At 51.4% G+C, this 18107-nt stretch overlaps 2 pseudogenes; both read right to left on the bottom strand.

Annotated features, from left to right (window-relative positions):
• Positions 1-3824: 3824 nt before the first annotated feature.
• LOC146762888 (ubiquitin carboxyl-terminal hydrolase 35-like) lies at positions 3825-7535 on the bottom strand (annotated as a pseudogene).
• Positions 7536-10754: 3219 nt separating this feature from the next.
• LOC116653128 (ubiquitin carboxyl-terminal hydrolase 35-like) lies at positions 10755-16044 on the bottom strand (annotated as a pseudogene).
• Between the last annotated feature and the right edge of the window lie 2063 nt (positions 16045-18107).

Raw genomic sequence — 18107 nt, 5'->3', positions numbered from 1 at the left:
AACACGGAACCAGGACATTAACTCCTTAACTGCCACTGTTCTGCAGGATGTTCTTATGTGGAATAGCGGCAACAGAAATCACTCAACCACAACATTCCATCCCTTATTCCACAGCACCTCGTCATGCAGAACACACTCGTCTGCATGCAGAGCACCTCGTCTGCATAGGAACACACAATAAGTAACATGTGTTACATATGCATATACACATACGTGTACATGGAATCACTGACTGCACTCCCGGAGCATCATATTTCCTTGTGTTACACACTGGACGTCCCCGTTTTTCTCCATTACCCACCACGTGCACCCAGGTCCCTGTGCAGAAACAGTTCCAAGGAGAGGTTTGCCCTGTCCATTGGCTGGAAGGACCCAAACTGCTTTTCCCGACACGTTCTTTATCTGTACTACAGGGACCTTATCTCCCTCTACAGTGTGTTGGGACCTGGATCCTGTAGGACCATCTCGATTGACAGATCCTCTGGTGTTGACCAGCCAGGTGGCTTCTGCCAAATGCTTCTCCCAGTGCTTAAACATGGTTTTCAACAACCCATTGTATCGTTCAATCATACCAGAGGCTGGTGCATGATAGAGGATGTGATAAATCCACCTGATGCCATGTTCACTGGCCCAAATATCCACAAGTGAATCTTGGAATTGAGTCCCATTATCAGACTCAGATCTTTCTGTGGTGCCATGTCGCCACAGGTCTTGTTTCGCAAGACCCAATGTGTTGTTTTGGGCTTTAGAATGGAATGCTGCACATGTTTCTGTTCACCAAGGGTTGCCTCCACCATGGTAAGCACATAGGAAACACTGCGAGATCGTGGCAAGGTGATACAATCAACCTGCCATGCCTCCCCATATTTATACTTCAGCCATCGCACTTGTCTCCAGAGTTTTCATGCTCTTGGCTTGTTTAATCATCTCATAAGTTTCACAGTCATGAATAAGCTGTGCATTAGCGTCCATAGTTAAGTCCACCCCTCGGTGTCTGGCTCACTTACATGTCACATCTCTTCCTTGATGGCCCGAGGTCTCATGGGCCCATTGAGCTAGAAAGAATTCACCCTTGTTCTGCCACTTCAGGTCTCTTTGAGCCACCTCAATTCTGGCAGTTCGATCTTCCTGATGGTTGTTTGGCTGTTCTTCAGCAGCCCTACTCTTGGGCACATGTGCATCCACATGGCATATCTTTATAACCATATTCCTTATTGGGGCAGCAATGTCTTACATAGAATCATAGAATCACAGTGTTGGAAAGGATCTACAAGATCATCTAGTCCAACCACCCTCCCTTTACAATACCTACAGAAAAACCACTAAACCATATCTCCTACCTCCCTATCCTGACGCCTCTTGAACACTGCCATGAATGGTGACTCAAGCACCTCCTTGGACAGCCATTCTGCCTGACCACTCCCTGAGATAAAAGGTTCTTTCTTATTGTCATGGTTTTGTAATCTTTCCTATTGGTATTCCACATCATAACATCATGTGGAACACAGAGAAGAACTGCATGTCCCAGAGGACCTCACGGTCAAAGAGGGAAACAAGTCCAAGAAGTGATGCTGTCTCTCTCTCTCTCACTTCCTGGCAGCGGGTATGGTTGTGCTTCCAAGCTGTGGTGTCTTCAGTTCCAAAGTAGGCTTCGGAAACCTCTCTCTTTCCCCTTTATTTTACTTGATTTATTTGCCTCAATTTCAATTAAACAGTAATTAGTAAAATAAGTTTTCTTCCTTACATTGGTGCCGCTTCTGTGTTTGTTTCCTTGAGCCCAGCTCCCATCTCCCTACCCCTTTCCCTTTTTCCCTTCCCCTTTGTCGGGGGCCGGGGGGACCACGGACCTACTGTCTCCCTGTCACGGACATAGATTGATCTAGATCACTCCGTGACAGTAAGGCTCTCCTATTCTGATGGTAAAATTGACAAGAGAGTCGCACTTGCTGCAATAACTGCGGCTCGATCAGCCTTACGGCTGCCCTCAGTTAAAGGAGCAGGCAATGCAGTGTGTGATCCTTTTGTAAGAGGCTTCAAAGCAGCTGCCCCGAGGGAGGGCACATAATGTGCCAGGTGAGAGAAGGTGAGAAGAGGGCTGTACTGTCCATTGGAAACAAGGATAACAGGGAGGGAAGTGTGAGTGTGAGCACAGCCCAGCGTGCCCACACATTAGTGCAGCTGTAGGTGTGGGTTTTGAGGCATTCTGTTGTCTTTGCTCACAAGACCGTCGGGCTCCTGTGGGGACGTGGGCGCCGAATGGCGTCCGCACGCGATGGGTCCGTTGCGCGGCGCTGCGGTGGCCGTTGGGACCTGGTGACACCGTGGCTCAGCGGCTGGGGCCGCCCGTCTGCCTCGGTCCGTCGATGGGAAGCCACGGCGCTCTGTTTTGGGAAAGGACGCGGGGCCACTTGTCGCTTGCGCATCCCCCGGGGGCTGCGGCTGCCCCAGCGCCGGCCCCGCAGCTGGGAGCTGTGCTCAGAGCGGGCGGCCGTGGCTGGGCGTGCTGGGAAGGGCAGAGGCAGCCGCTGGGCTCTCCCACAGCTGTGCTGGCTTTGGGCACGGACGGGGCACAGTTAATTCTCTCCTCGTCCCCACCAAGCAGCGCAGCACGCCCCCAAGGTGTGTGGGTGCTTTCACCCCGTGCGTGGCGCTGTGGGATATCGGGACTGCGGGGACATGGCTGCGCTCCTGGGGCAGAGTGGCGTGGAGGATGCTGCCTCCTGCTCCCACCTTTGGCCCCAGCATTGTCCTGCCGAGCTGCTGCAGGGCTTGGGCAGCACATGGCAGTAGTGGTCGCTCAGCGGCGTCAGCCTGGTCCCCATCGCCACCTCGTGTCCCATCGTGATGCTGGAGGGAACACGGAACACTCAGAGATGAAGCCGGGGGTGAGGAAGTGCTGCTGAAATCCCAGCCGTGAGCAGAACCAGCAGCGCTGCCCAGAGCTGCCAAAAGGGCCAAAAGACAGTCGGGCTGTGTGGCAACCCGCTCCTATTTTGGGAACAGAAATGAGCTCCTTTTGCAACCCATGGCGGGGGCAGCTCTGTGCCACGGGCACAGCAGAGACACTCACCTCTTGGAGCAAACACGCTGGGACCCGCGATTGCCCCCAGCTGTTCCCATCGTGCCTGTATGAGTCGTGCTTGTCCACGTGTGTCCATGGAGCTGAATGGAAAATCCCACTGAGGTCCCCTGAGGCCGTGGGCAGTGATGGCAGCAGGACATGAGGAGTCCCCTTGCCCACGACTGTGCCTCACCAAGCTGGGTTGGGAACGGCGACCTGGTGCCATGATGGCTGCTCTCAGGTTACCTCGCAGCCTGCTGTTCTCCAGGCTGCCCAGCCTCAAACACCATAAAACACATGAGATTATGGTGGAGGGATGTTTATTAGGGAAAATGGATGGAATTTTGTGGAATTATTAATTTGCTGTCCCGCTCTTTTAAGCATGTCACAAAGATGTGGTGGAGGACTCTGGTGGTGGCTGGATGAAGGATGTTTTGGACGTTGGATGTCTTTCTAGCTGTGAACTTTCAACCTTTTCAGGGGGCTGCACTGTGTTGTATCAGGAACTGTCTTATGGAGTCTCTCCACCACAGCGGGGATGTTGGCAAGGTGGAAATGTAGACAGCTCTGTTCCTCGCCCCCCTTTCCCGCTCCTGTAGGAGAAACGACAGAAGTACATTGTTGTTACCCATATGGAAATGATGCTAGGGAATTGCTCCGAGCATCTTTGTGCTGTGCCCTTTTGCTCTGGACAATTTTCCCCCAAATAATCTGGTGTTGCTGAGACATGTAACTCATCTCTCAAAGTTGGTTGGAGAGATACATCAAAGTGTCGTATCTCTCCAGCCACATGGGTATCCCAAACCAGCACCTAGACACCCAATCTCAATGGGAAAGTGCAAGCTGTATACACCTGCGATATCTACCTGCAAGTAGAGGATGTTGTCTTTGGAGATGGCTTCCATCAAGTCCTTACTGAGGGAAGGACTGGCTGTGCAGTTTCCTGACTTCTGCCACAGCCGCATGCAGTGGGGAGCTTGGTCTCTCTGCCCGCTGCCTGTAGAAGAGCATGTAGGCAGTGGCACTGGGAAATAAAGAAGTCAGGTTGCTGATGGTTTCAAAGGAGCAGGTGCAAACCCTGTGGTCGTTGAAGAGGTACCACGGGATCTCAGAGTCCAGCTGCTTGTTGGAAGCCAGTTTTGGTGTCCCATCCTGAGGCTGTGTGTTGGGCACGGTATCGGTGCACTCTCTGCAGAAGCAGTAGTAGTGTCCGCTCTCGGAGGTGATGCCCGAGTGCACCACCACGCTGCAGAGGTCGTACACGGTGGACACGAAGGTGCTGCCCAGGTCAGATCTGCCCATCTCATGCTGACAGACGTTCTCAGTTTCCTCAGAGCTGACGTGGACGGGCAGTTTGAGCACCTCAGGAATGGAGACATTCTCCAGGATCTTTGTCCTCTTCATGGTCTTTGGGTCGAAGGAGAAGCGCAGCAGTGTGAGGATGAGGTAATGTGGGGCCTCTGTCAGCTCTGCCACCTTCTCAGCATCCTGCAAGGAAGCACATTTCTCGCAGTGGTATTGATTCTCTGCGGTCAGTCTCTCTGGGGATAGAAAACAGGTGATTAAATCCCCAAGAGATCGGGACTCCTTAGGAGCGCGTGTCTGCTCCCCAGAAGCCCAGTGAGCATCTCTGGTTGTATGTGCTGGTTCTCTGGGCTCCTGCAAACCCAGTATTTCCATCAGCACCGGCTGGGCTCCGGGATCTCCAGACACAGCAGGCTTCCTCCTGATCCAGGCAGATCCTGTTGGCTGATTTTTGGGGGACTCAATAAACTGTGCGCCGATTTCTTCCACTTGTAAAACAGAGCTTCCTGGCCTGCACGTGGGCCTGTCTGATGGGGAGAACGCCAATGACAGGTCTGTGAAGGCTTCTTCTCGTGAAGAGACGTTTAAACACTTCAAGCAACGAATCTTTGTCATCATTTTTCCCCCAAACAACTTCTCAACCAGTGTCTTGTTTATGGATTGATGCTCCATGGCTTGAGACATCAAGCTGGATTCCTTGAGCTGCTGGTAGTAGATCTTTTCAGTTTCTTCTTCTTCATGCAATCTTTGGTAGAAGGAAAAAGATGAGAACAATAAAACATACAGCACGAGTTTCTACAGTATGGTTTCTGTGTGTGCACAGGGGCCTGATGCCAAGTGTGGTGGTGCAGAAGGCACAGATGGTCAACGTGTATTGACCCCACTTTGCAGGGCATCACCAGGACTCTGGGGACTTGGGATTTGTTGGTGAAAGAAAGGCAAAATCACCATTTTAGAGAGGAGGCTTGTCAGGCAAACAGTTTTCCTCTGAACGTGGGGCAATTTCAGAAATTTTCAAGCCCAATTCATTTCTTCCCCCCAGGTCGGCACAAACAGAGTTCTACTAAGAAGTCCCAGACCGGTTTTCCCATCTTTTACACCCAATCTCTGTTCTCAGCCGCTCGCACCACTTCAGAGGGGTCAGCATTTCATATGATGTGAATGCTTGGGGCATCACCACGTCTGGGCTCCAAAATTAATACTGCTTGCCACATACCGCTTCAGGAGGTACTTGAGATACTCCGAGCAGTCCTGCTGAGAACCAGGGGTAAACCAGAATGGCTGGGAGGCAGACAGGAAGCTCTCTGGTGAGATGGCAGGTTGCTGGTAGAGAGAGGGAAAAACACATTTAAGCCACCGGGTCTCACTTCATATAGGAGAAGACTGGTTTGGTATGTGGCAACCAGCACTGGGAGGATTTCAGCCCTGCTGAACATCCCTCTGTTGGACTGCCACGGGGATAACAGATTCTATGTGCCCCCTTTAACCAGCATGTGTCAATTAGGTACTCATATGAAAAATACATGCATTTATTTCTTCATTCATTTTCAAAATGCTTTCTGTTCCTGACCCACAGACTTCTACTAACTTCAGCCTGTACTTAATTTGATCCTTAATTTGATACCAAGTCCATTTATTAAAAAAAGAAACCTATAAAAATCGACTAAACTTCCATCCATCCTCTGATCTCTGCAGGGAGGTAAACTGCATTACTGGGCAACGTAATCAGTGCCTTTAGGCAATTGTTGTCACATTAATACAGTGGCAGACCCTTAATTGCCTGGAGAAATGACTTTATGTACTGGGCCAAAATAAAAATAACTAGAAGGATTGTAGGAAATTACTGGAAAATCATTAACTACGAGCTACACAACAAGCAAGTATGTGAATGCACATCAAACACACCATAACCTGCTTGGAATAAACAGGCTCTTTTATGACCAAATGTGCAAGCTAAGATGTTCTCTACGTTACTCCCTGAAAGAGACCTGCAATGGATCTGTGATGGTGTAGCACCACAATGGAACAAGGCAAAGCTGCCAGTCAAGTCTTGGAAAACACAGAGGTGCAGGTCAGTGGGCTCACAGCAAGTGAAAAGTCAACATGGTGTCTCTGGGGGACAGACGAGTGCCTTCACCAATGCACTGAGATATGACCCATCTGGAGTCACTCATGCTAAATTTCAGGTTGGTGGAGAAAGGACTCCTAATTACTTTGTGTATGGGCTATTTTTCTTACTTTCCCTCAAATATGAAAGATTCACAACATCTGGAATCTAAAGGTTTGTTGCTGTTGTGGTTTTTGGACTTTGGTCCAAAGAAATAACTAGAACATGAAATAATTACCTGACTGTGCTCCAACAATGCAAAGAGCGACTTCAGTTTTGTCATCAGGGGCTGGAGGTCACTCTCGTTTAAATTCAACACTGAATGCCGAAAGCTGCAGAAGACAACCGCAGATGCAAAACAAGATGGACAATTAGCATTGTGGGAAGCACAGTGCCAGTGCAAAGAGCAACCCGGGAGCAGTCCTAAGAGGGAACAAGGGAGCAACAACTCACTCTGAAGCCATGAAGAGAGACTGTATGACACTGTTCATGTAACAAGCGTTTCCCGAGTTAAATAAGCCAATCTTCCTTGACTGTGATTTGGAAGCCATGACTGGGCAGCAGGGCAGCTCGTACTTCTGGGAGGTACAAGCATTTTGTCCAAAGACATGTTAAGTCCGTTCTCTTCTTGGAACTGGAAGAGCCTTGGAAAGAAAGTGGTGACACCAACCATTATCATTTGGGTGGGCAAATGCCGAACTCCTCTGCAGGAGGTGTTCGTGGTGCAGATCTTCCTCATGTTGGTGTGCACCCAGTAGAAGACATTGCAGTCATCAAGGACTTTTCTGTGCACAAACCTTTGCTGGGCTGAGGCGTGCTCCCCCCCGCGGGCTGACCGTCCCCCTGAAAAGAACAGGCTGTCAGATGGACTCAAGTGGCTCATGGAAATCACTCTCCCTGCTCTCTGCTCCACCTGCCCCTTTCCCTTTTGCTTGCCCTACTCTCACACAGGCCCTGGAGCTCCCAAGGCCAAAGATGAACGCAGCAGGGCATGCACTTGCCCTGGGCAGATTCTGGGAAATGGGCCCCTACTCCTTCTTCAAGGGCTCCCATCAGGAACATTGCATCTTTGGGTGTCTTTTCTCTCCCGAATCCTGTACTGCCTTCTGCCCTGAGCAGCAGCCTCCCCATACAAACAGACTGCAGCACTCACTTGCTTTGATGCCCTTCCTGCCCGTCATCCACAGAAAGCACACTCTGGCTGGAGCTGGATGAGGAGTCTGCGGATGGTCTCATGCTCTCCCCTGTGCCATGCTCCGTATTCATGCACTGCTGGATGTCATGCATGTGCGTTTGGAGCAGGCAGGGGGTCGTCAGCTCACTCTCCGCAGATCTTATTTTGTCCTCAGTCAGGCAGAGCAGGTTGGAAGCAACTTCGTTGTCCTTTTCCTGGCACTCTGTTTCTTTGGAAACTGAGGCCGTTTGTCCTGCTATCTGGAAGTGAGAGAACATGGGCACTGTGAAAGGGATGCAGGCTCATTTGGCAGAGCATCACCCTGCAGGGCTTTGGTTTGCACGGAGCATTTCCAGCCTCACAGGAATTCTCGGGGCAGCCTATGAGGCTCACACCACCTCTGGCAGGCCCTGTGTTGCGCAGTGGTCTCTACTGAGTGATAGCCCTGTGGCTGGGCAAGTCCCTGGGGAGAGCTAATGGACCTCTGGGGGTCTGCTTTCCTTAAAGGTCTCCAAGTTTATGGCCTTGATGGCTCCCTGCTGTGCAGACACGGTACCCTCCCTGTGTAATTCATCTCAATCACTCACCTGTCCATGGCGAATTCTTCGTCCACAGGCCTTCCTCAACAGGCAGCAAATGCAGGTGATTACCAAGGGGTCTATAAGGAGCCAGGGTCTTTTTCTTTGCACCAGGTAGTCCCGGAGGTGGACCAGGAAGCAAGGCAAGCTGTAGAGCTTCCACTTGGTGCCTGGGGACTGCTGCTTTGTGCCCTCAGGAACAACAAACTTGCTGCCTCTGTACCAGACCTGTTTAGGGCACTGGGAAGGGCCAAGCCAGCAGGGCCAGTAGCCGGTCAGAGTCGTGGTCTGCACGGATTGTTGCTCCTGGGGAACGACCTGGTTTTTCTTTCTATTCTCAGTCCTGTCAGGACATGAAATTCCACCACGCCACCAGGACGAGGTGGAGGTCACCTCTGTACGTTGCCCCTCAGGAGGGACCTCATTTGTCTTCCTGTCCTTGATCATAATTGGGCAAGAGGTTAGGCCAAACAAACAGGACCAGGATGAGGTCTGCCTCTTGGTCTCCACTGGACGCTGCCCCTCAGGAAGGACCTGATTTGCCTTCCTGGTATCCGTTCCCTTGGTGCAGGTTAGGCCAAACCAACAGGGCAAGTTGGAGGTCTGGCCGTTGGTCTCCTCTGGGCTCTTCTCCTCAGGACGGACCTGGTTTATCTTCCTGTCGTCAGTCCTGATGGAGCAGGAGGTTAGGCCAAACCAGCAGGGCCACGTGGAGAGATGTCTCTTGGTGGCACTTCCTGGTCAGGATCATTATAGCCATCTTGGTGTTGTTAATAAGTTTTACCTGTACAGTAGTATGGTGCTCTATGTGCCTGTCCCAAGGTGCTGGAAGGGAGTACGAGGTCTGGAAGAAAAATGAGCTAAGACAAAAGGTAGAGAGGGGAGCCTATTTTGAGACCCATTAAGAATCACGCAGGTAAAAGCCTGCTAGATTAAAGAAAAGGGGGGAAGTGAAGAGTGAGAAAAGCCCCAGAATCCAGGCAAGGTAACACTTTGCTATAGAAAGGGAAAGGGGAACTTCACAGAAACCAAGACAAAGGGTAACTGTAGGTAGTTGACATTTAAAAGGGCAGGGAAAGGGGGAATTACAGACACTTAGTCTAAAGAAAACCAGAGAATAGGGCAATAAAGATAAGAGGGAACTGCCCGGAGACCTCTGACAAGAAGAAGGATTAGATACCCCCGGGCAAGACGACGCCAGTGTGGGAGAGCGATAACGGCAAGAACAACGGATAACACCAAAAGAAAACAGAAGAAGAATTTCACCCCAAAACAGCGGCAAGGGTCGCGGGGAATGGGGCCACGGCGAATGGGGTCATAGGGAATGTAATGAATATGTAACCAAACTGGGGAGGAGACTATGGATTATGTATTAGCTTGACCTATATCTGTAACACACCTTTATCCTTATGGTGTGCAAGTGAGGTGAAGCTATCCCCCTTGCACCACGGTGTACGCGCATGACTCATTAAACATACCTGCTTTATAACTATTTCGTGGTTATTAAGTTTGATTCTGCAAGTCAATTCCACATCATAACGTCATGTGGAGCACAGAGAAGAAGAACTGCACGTCCCAGAGGACATACGGTCGGAGAGGGAAACAAGTCAAAGTGATGCCGGCTCTCTCTCTCTCTCACTGCCTGGCAGCAGGTATGGTTGTGCTTCCAAGCTGCTGTGCCTTCAGTTCCAAAGTAGGCTTCTCGGTCTTCGGAAACCTCTCTCTTTCTCTTTTATTTTACGTGATTTATTTGCCTCAATTTCAATTAGACTGTAATTAGTAAAATAAGTTTTCCTCCTTAGATCGGTGCTGCTTCTCTGTTTCCTTGAGCCCAGCTCCCATCTCCCTACCCCTTTCCCTTTTCCCCTTCCCCTTTGTCGGGGGCCGGGGGGACCACGGACCTACTGTCTCCCTGTCACGGACATAGATTGATCTAGATCACTCCGTGACAGTAAGGCTCTCCTATTCTGATGGTAAAATTGACAAGAGAGTCGCACTTGCTGCAATAACTGTGGCTCGATCAGCCTTACGGCTGCCCTCAGTTAAAGGAGCAGGCAATGCAGTGTGTGATCCTTTTGTAAGAGGCTTCAAAGCAGCTGGCCCGAGGGAGGGCACATAATGTGCCAGGCGAGAAAAGGTGAGAAGAGGGCTGTACTGTCCATTGGAAACAAGGATAACAGGGAGGGAAGTGTGAGTGTGAGCACAGCCCAGCGTGCCCACACATTAGTGCAGCTGTAGGTGTGGGTTTTGAGGCATTCTGTTGTCTTTGCTCACAAGACCGTCGGGCTCCTGTGGGGACGTGGGCGCCGAATGGCGTCCGCACGCGATGGGTCCGTTGCGCGGCGCTGCGGTGGCCGTTGGGACCTGGTGACACCGTGGCTCAGCGGCTGGGGCCGCCCGTCTGCCTCGGTCCGTCGATGGGAAGCCACGGCGCTCTGTTTTGGGAAAGGACGCGGGGCCACTTGTCGCTTGCGCATCCCCCGGGGGCTGCGGCTGCCCCAGCGCCGGCCCCGCAGCTGGGAGCTGTGCTCAGAGCGGGCGGCCGTGGCTGGGCGTGCTGGGAAGGGCAGAGGCAGCCGCTGGGCTCTCCCACAGCTGTGCTGGCTTTGGGCACGGACGGGGCACAGTTAATTCTCTCCTAGTCCCCACCAAGCAGCGCAGCACGCCCCCAAGGTGTGTGGGTGCTTTCACCCCGTGCGTGGCGCTGTGGGATATCGGGACTGCGGGGACATGGCTGCGCTCCTGGGGCAGAGTGGCGTGGAGGATGCTGCCTCCTGCTCCCACCTTTGGCCCCAGCATTGTCCTGCCGAGCTGCTGCAGGGCTTGGGCAGCACATGGCAGTAGTGGTCGCTCAGCGGCGTCAGCCTGGTCCCCATCGCCACCTCGTGTCCCATCGTGATGCCGGAGGGAACACGGAACACTCAGAGATGAAGCCGGGGGTGAGGAAGTGCTGCTGAAATCCCAGCCGTGAGCAGAACCAGCAGCGCTGCCCAGAGCTGCCAGAAGGGCCAAAGGACAGTCGGGCTGTGTGGCAACCCGCTCCTATTTTGGGAACAGAAATGAGCTCCTTTTGCAACCCATGGCGGGGGCAGCTCTGTGCCACAGGCACAGCAGAGACACTCACCTCTTGGAGCAAACACGCTGGGACCCGCGATTGCCCCCAGCTGTTCCCATCGTGCCTGTATGAGTCGTGCTTGTCCACGTGTGTCCATGGAGCTGAATGGAAAATCCCACTGAGGTCCCCTGAGGCCGTGGGCAGTGATGGCAGCAGGACATGAGGAGTCCCCTTGCCCACGACTGTGCCTCACCAAGCTGGGTTGGGAACGGCGACCTGGTGCCATGATGGCTGCTCTCAGGTTACCTCGCAGCCTGCTGTTCTCCAGGCTGCCCAGCCTCAAACACCATAAAACACATGAGATTATGGTGGAGGTATGTTTATTAGGGAAAATGGATGGAATTTTGTGGAATTATTAATTTGCTGTCCCGCTCTTTTAAGCATGTCACAAAGATGTGGTGGAGGACTCTGGTGGTGGCTGGATGAAGGATGTTTTGGACGTTGGATGTCTTTCTAGCTGTGAACTTTCAACCTTTTCAGGGGGCTGCACTGTGTTGTATCAGGAACTGTCTTCTTATGGAGTCTCTCCACCACAGCGGGGATGTTGGCAAGGTGGAAATGTAGACAGCTCTGTTCCTCGCTCCCTTTTCCCGCTCCTGTAGGAGAAACGACAGAAGTACATTGTTGTTACCCATATGGAAATGATGCTAGGGAATTGCTCCGAGCATCTTTGTGCTGTGCCCTTTTGCTCTGGTCAATTTTCCCCCAAATAATCTGGTGTTGCTGAGACATGTAACTCATCTCTCAAAGTTGGTTGGAGAGATACATCAAAGTGTCGTATCTCTCCAGCCACATGGGTATCCAAAACCAGCACCTAGACACCCAATCTCAATGGGAAAGTGCAAGCTGTATACACCTGCGATATCTACCTGCAAGTAGAGGATGTTGTCTTTGGAGATGGCTTCCATCAAGTCATTACTGAGGGAAGGACTGGCTGTGCAGTTTCCTGGCTTCTGCCACAGCCGCATGCAGTGGAGAGCTTGGTCTCTCTGCCCGCTGCCTGTAGAAGAGCATGTAGGCAGTGGCACTGGGAAATAAAGAAGTCAGGTTGCTGATGGTTTCAAAGGAGCAGGTGCAAACCCTGTGGTCGTTGAAGAGGTACCACGGGATCTCAGAGTCCAGCTGCTTGTTGGAAGCCAGTTTTGGTGTCCCATCCTGAGGCTGTGTGTGGGGCACGGTATCGGTGCACTCTCTGCAGAAGCAGTAGTAGTGTCCGCTCTCGGAGGTGATGCCTGAATGCACCACCACGCTGCAGAGGTCGTACACGGTGGACACGAAGGTGCTGCCCAGGTCAGATCTGCCCATCTCATGCTGACAGACGTTCTCAGTTTCCTCAGAGCTGACGTGGACGGGCAGTTTGAGCACCTCAGGAATGGAGACATTCTCCAGGATCTTCGTCCTCTTCATGGTCTTTGGGTCAAAGGAGAAGCGCAGCAGTGTGAGGATGAGGTAATGTGGGGCCTCTGTCAGCTCTGCCACCTTCTCAGCATCCTGCAAGGAAGCACATTTCTTGCAGTGGTATTGATTCTCTGCAGTCAGTCTCTCTGGGGATAGAAAACAGGTGATTAAATCCCCAAGAGATCGGGACTCCTTAGGAGCGCGTGTCTGCTCCCCAGAAGCCCAGTGAGCATCTCTGGTTCTATGTGCTGGTTCTCTGGGCTCCTGCAAACCCAGTATTTCCATCAGCACCGGCTGGGCTCCGGGATCTCCAGACACAGCAGGCTTCCTCCGGATCCAGGCAGATCCTTTTGGCTGATTTTTGGGGGACTCAATAAACTGTGGGCCGATTTCTTCCACTTGTAAAACAGAGCTTCCTGGCCTGCACGTGGGCCTGTCTGATGGGGGGAACCCCAATGACAGGTCTGTGAAGGCTTCTTCTCGTGAAGAGACGTTTAAACACTTCAAGCAACGAATCTTTGTCAACATTTTTCCCCCAAACAACTTCTCAACCAGTGTCTTGTTTATGGATTGATGCTCCATGGCTTGAGACATCAAGCTGGATTCTTTGAGCTGCTGGTAGTAGATCTTTTCAGTTTTTTCTTCTTCATGTAATCTTTGGTAGAAGGAAAAAGATGAGAACAATAAAACATACAGCACGAGTTTCTACAGTATGGTTTCTGTGTGTGCACAGGGGCCTGATGCCAAGTGTGGTGGTGCAGAAGGCACAGATGGTCAACGTGTATTGACCCCACTTTGCAGGGCATCACCAGGACTCTGGGGACTTGGGATTTGTTGGTGAAAGAAAGGCAAAATCACCATTTTAGAGAGGAGGCTTGTCAGGCAAACAGTTTTCCTCTGAACGTGGGGCAATTTCAGAAATTTTCAAGCCCAATTCATTTCTTCCCCCCAGGTCGGCACAAACAGAGTTCTACTAAGAAGTCCCAGACCGGTTTTCCCATCTTTTACTCCCAGTCTCTGTTCTCAGCCGCTTGCACCACTTCAGAGGGGTCAGCATTTCATATGATGTGAATGCTTGGGGCATCACCACGTCTGGGCTCCAAAATTAATACTGCTTGCCACATACCGATTCAGGAGGTACTTGAGATACTCTGAGCAGTCCTGCTGAGAACCAGGGGTAAACCAGAATGGCTGGGAGGCAGAGAGGAAGCTCTCTGGTGAGATGGCAGGTTGCTGGTAGAGAGAGGGAAAAACACATTTAAGCCACCGGGTCTCACTTCATATAGGAGAAGACTGGTTTGGTATGTGGCAACCAGCACTGGGAGGATGAATCTCAGCCCTGCTGAACATCCCTCTGTTGGACTGCCACGGGGATAACAGATTCTATGTGCCCCCTTTAACCAGCATGTGTCAATTAGGTACTCATATGAAAAATACATGCATTTATTTCTTCATTCATTTTCAAAATGCTTTCTGTTCCTGACCCACAGACTTCTACTAACTTCAGCCTGTACTTAATTTGATCCTTAATTTGATACCAAGTCCATTTATTAAAAAAAGAAACCTATAAAAATCGACTAAACTTCCATCCATCCTCTGATCTCTGCAGGGAGGTAAACTGCATTACTGGGCAACGTAATCAGTGCCTTTAGGCAATTGTTGTCACATTAATACAGTGGCAGACCCTTAATTGCCTGGAGAAATGACTTTACGTACTGGGCCAAAAGAAAAATAACTAGAAGGATTGTAGGAAATTACTGGGAAATCATTAAGTACAAGCTACACAACAAGCAAGCATGTGAATGCACATCAAACACACCATAACCTGCTTGGAATAAACAGGCTCTTTTATGACCAAATGTGCAAGCTAAGATGTTCTCTACGTTACCCCCTGAAAGAGACCTGCAATGGATCTGTGATGGTGTAGCACCACAATGGAACAAGGCAAAGCTGCCAGTCAAGTCTTGGAAAACAGAGAGGTGCGGGTCAGTGGGCTCACAGCAAGTGAATAGTCAACATGGTGTCTCTGGGGGACAGACGAGTGCCTTCACCAATGCACTGAGATATGACCCATCTGGAGTCACTCATGCTAAATTTCAGGTTGGTGGAGAAAGGACTCCTAATTACTTTGTGTATGGGCTATTTTTCTTACTTTCCCTCAGATATGAAAGATTCACAACATCTGGAATCTAAAGGTTTGTTGCTGTTGTGGTTTTTGGACTTTGGTCCAAAGAAATAACTAGAACATGAAATAATTACCTGACTGTGCTCCAACAATGCAAAGAGCGACTTCAGTTTTGTCATCAGGGGCTGGAGGTCACTCTCGTTTAAATTCAACACTGAATGCCGAAAGCTGCAGAAGACAACCGCAGATGCAAAACAAGATGGACAATTAGCATTGTGGCAAGCACAGTGGAAGTGCAAAGAGCAACCCAAGAGCAGTCCTAAGAGGGAACAAGGGAACAACAACTCACTCTGAAGCCATGAAGAGAGACTGTATGACACCGTTCATGTAGCATGTGTTTCCCAAGTTAAATAAGCCGATCTTCCTTGTCTGCGATTTGGAAGCCATGACTGGGAAGCTGGGCAGCTCGTACTTCTGGGAGGTACACGCATTTTGTCCATAGACATGTTCAATCCGTTCTGTGCTTGGAACTGGAAGAGCCTTGGAAAGAAAGTGGTGACACCAATCGTCATCTTTCAGATGGGCAAATGCAGAACTCCTCTGCAGGAGGTGTTCATGGAACAGCCCATCCTCATGTTGGCGTGCACCCAGTAGAAGACATTGCAGTCATCAAGGACTTTTCTGTGCACAAACCTTTGCTGGGCTGAGGCGTGCTCCTCCCCGCGGGCTGACCGTCCCCTGAAAAGAACAGGCTGTCAGATGGACTTAAGTGGCTCATGGAAATCACTCTCCCTGCTCTCTGCTCCACCTGCCCCTTTCCCTTTTGCTTGCCCTACTCTCACACAGGCCCTGGAGCTCCCGAGGCAAAGATAAATGCAGCAGGGCATGCACTTTCCCTGGGCAGATTCTGGGAAATGGGCCCCTTCTCCTTCTTCAGGGGCTCCCATCAGGAACATTGCATCTGTGGGTGTCTTTTCTCTCCCGAATCCTGTACTGCCTTCTGCCCTGAGCAGCAGCCTCCCCATACAAACAGACTTCAGCACTCACTTGCTTTGATGCCCTTCCTGCCCGTCATCCACAGAAAGCACACTCTGGCTGGAGCTGGATGAGGAGTCTGCGGATGGTCTCGTGCTCTCCCTTGTGCCATGCTCCGTATTCATGCATTGCTGGAAGTCATGCATGTGCGTTTGGAGCTGGCATGGGTTCGAAAGCTCACTCTCTGTAGAACTTATTTTGTCCTCAGTCAGGCAGAGCAGGTTGGAAGCAACTTCGTTGTCCTTTTTCCGTCACTCTGTTTCTTTGGAAACTGACGCCGTTTGTCCTGCTATCTGGAATTGAGAGAACATGGGCACTATGAAAGGGATGCAGGCTCATTTGGCAAAGCATCACCCTGCAGGGCTTTGGTTTGCACGGAGCATTTCCAGCCTCACAGGAATGCTCGGGACAGCCTATGAGGCTCACACCACCTCCTTTGGTAGGCCCTGTGTTGTGCGGGGGTCTCCCACTGTGTGGCATCCCTGTGGCTGGACAAGTCCCTGGGGAGAGCCAAAGGACCTCTGGGGGTCTGCTTTCCTTAAAGGTCTCCAAGTTTATGGCCTTGATGGCTCCCTGCTGTGCAGACACAGTACCATCCCCGTGCAATTCAACTCGATCACTCACCTGTCCACGACGGCATCTTAGTCTTCTCCAGAGGCCGCAGGCCTTCCTCAACAGGCAGCAAATGCAGGTGATTACCAAGGGATCTATAAGGAGCCAGGTTGTCCTTCTTTGCACCAGGTAGTCCCGGAGGTGGGCCAGGAAGCAAGGCAAGCTGTAGACCTTCCACTTGGTGCCCGGGGACTGCTGCTTTGTGCCCTCAGGAACAACAACCTTGCTGCCTCTGTACCAGACCTGTGTGGGGCACTGGGAAGGGCCAAGCCAGCAGGGCCAGTAGCCAGTCAAAATCTTGGTCTGCATGGGTTGTTGCTCCTGGGGAAGGACTTCGTCTTTCTTTCTGTTCTCAGTCCTGTCAGGACATGAAATTCCACCACGCCACCAGGACGAGGTGGAGGTCACCTCTGTACGTTGCCCCTCAGGAGGGACCTCATTTGTCTTCCTGTCCTTGATCATAATTGGGCAAGAGGTTAGGCCAAATGAACAGGGCTAGGATGAGGTCTGCCTCTTGGTCTCCACTGGACGCTGCCCCTCAGGAAGGACCTGATTTGCCTTCCTGTTGTCCGTTCCCTTGGTACAGGTTAGGCCAAACCAACAGGGCAATGTGGAGGTCTGGCTGTTGGTCTCCTCTGGGCTCTTCTCCTCAGGACGGACCTGGTTTATCTTCCTGTCGTCAGTCCTGATGGAGCAGGAGGTTTGGCCAAACCAGCAGGGCCACGTGGAGAGACGTCTCTTGGTGTCCTCTGAACGCTGCTCCTCAGCAAAGACCTGGTTTGTCTTCCTGTTCTCAGTCCTGACAGGGCAGGAAGTCAGGCCAAGCCAGCAGGGCCATGTGGAGATCCTTCTCTTGGTCTCCACAGGATGCTGCTTCTCAGGAATGTCCTGATTTTTCTTCCTGCCCTCAGTTCCTTTGCTGCATGTCAGGCCAAACCAACAGGGCCAGGTGGAGGTCTGGCTCTTGGTCTCTACTGTATGCAGCTTCTCAGGAAGGTCCTGATAGGCAGAGACAGCTCCCTGTAAACCATGTTGCTCACAACCCCATCCAGCCTGGCCTTGAATGCTTCCAGGGTGGTGGCATCCAAACCTCACTGGGCAACTTGTGCCAATGCCTCACACTAAAGAATGTCTTCCTAATCTATGGCCTAAAACTAGCCTCTTCCCCTTGAAAGCCATTTCCCTGTTTCCCGTCTCTACCTGCCTGTTTAAAAAGTCCCTCTCCAGCTTTCCTGTAGGGTCCCTTCATGTTTGGGATGACCACTATAAGGTCCCCTCAGAGACTTCTCTAGGCCAAAGAGCCCCGATTCCATCAGCCTGTTCCCATAGGAGATGTGCTACAGCCCTCTGATCATCTTTGTGGCCCTCCTCTGGACCTTCTCCACCAGCTCCATGCACTTCTTGTGTTGGGGGCTCCAGAAGTGGATGCAGTACTGCACGTGGGGACTCACAAGAGTGGAGCACAGGGGCAGAATCACCTCCCTCAACCTGCTGGTCACACTTCTCCTTATGCAACCCTGGATATGGTTGGCTCCCTGGGCTGCATGCACACACTGACAGCTCCTATTGAATCTTTCATCGAGCCACACTCCCAGGT

The sequence above is a fragment of the Coturnix japonica genome, chromosome 1 (assembly GCF_054131305.1).
Source record: "Coturnix japonica strain WE chromosome 1, WE-NBRP24, whole genome shotgun sequence".
Classification (NCBI taxonomy): domain Eukaryota; kingdom Metazoa; phylum Chordata; class Aves; order Galliformes; family Phasianidae; genus Coturnix; species Coturnix japonica.
The sequence above is the reverse complement of the archived record's forward strand: the minus strand, read 5'-3'. Positions and strand labels throughout refer to the sequence as shown.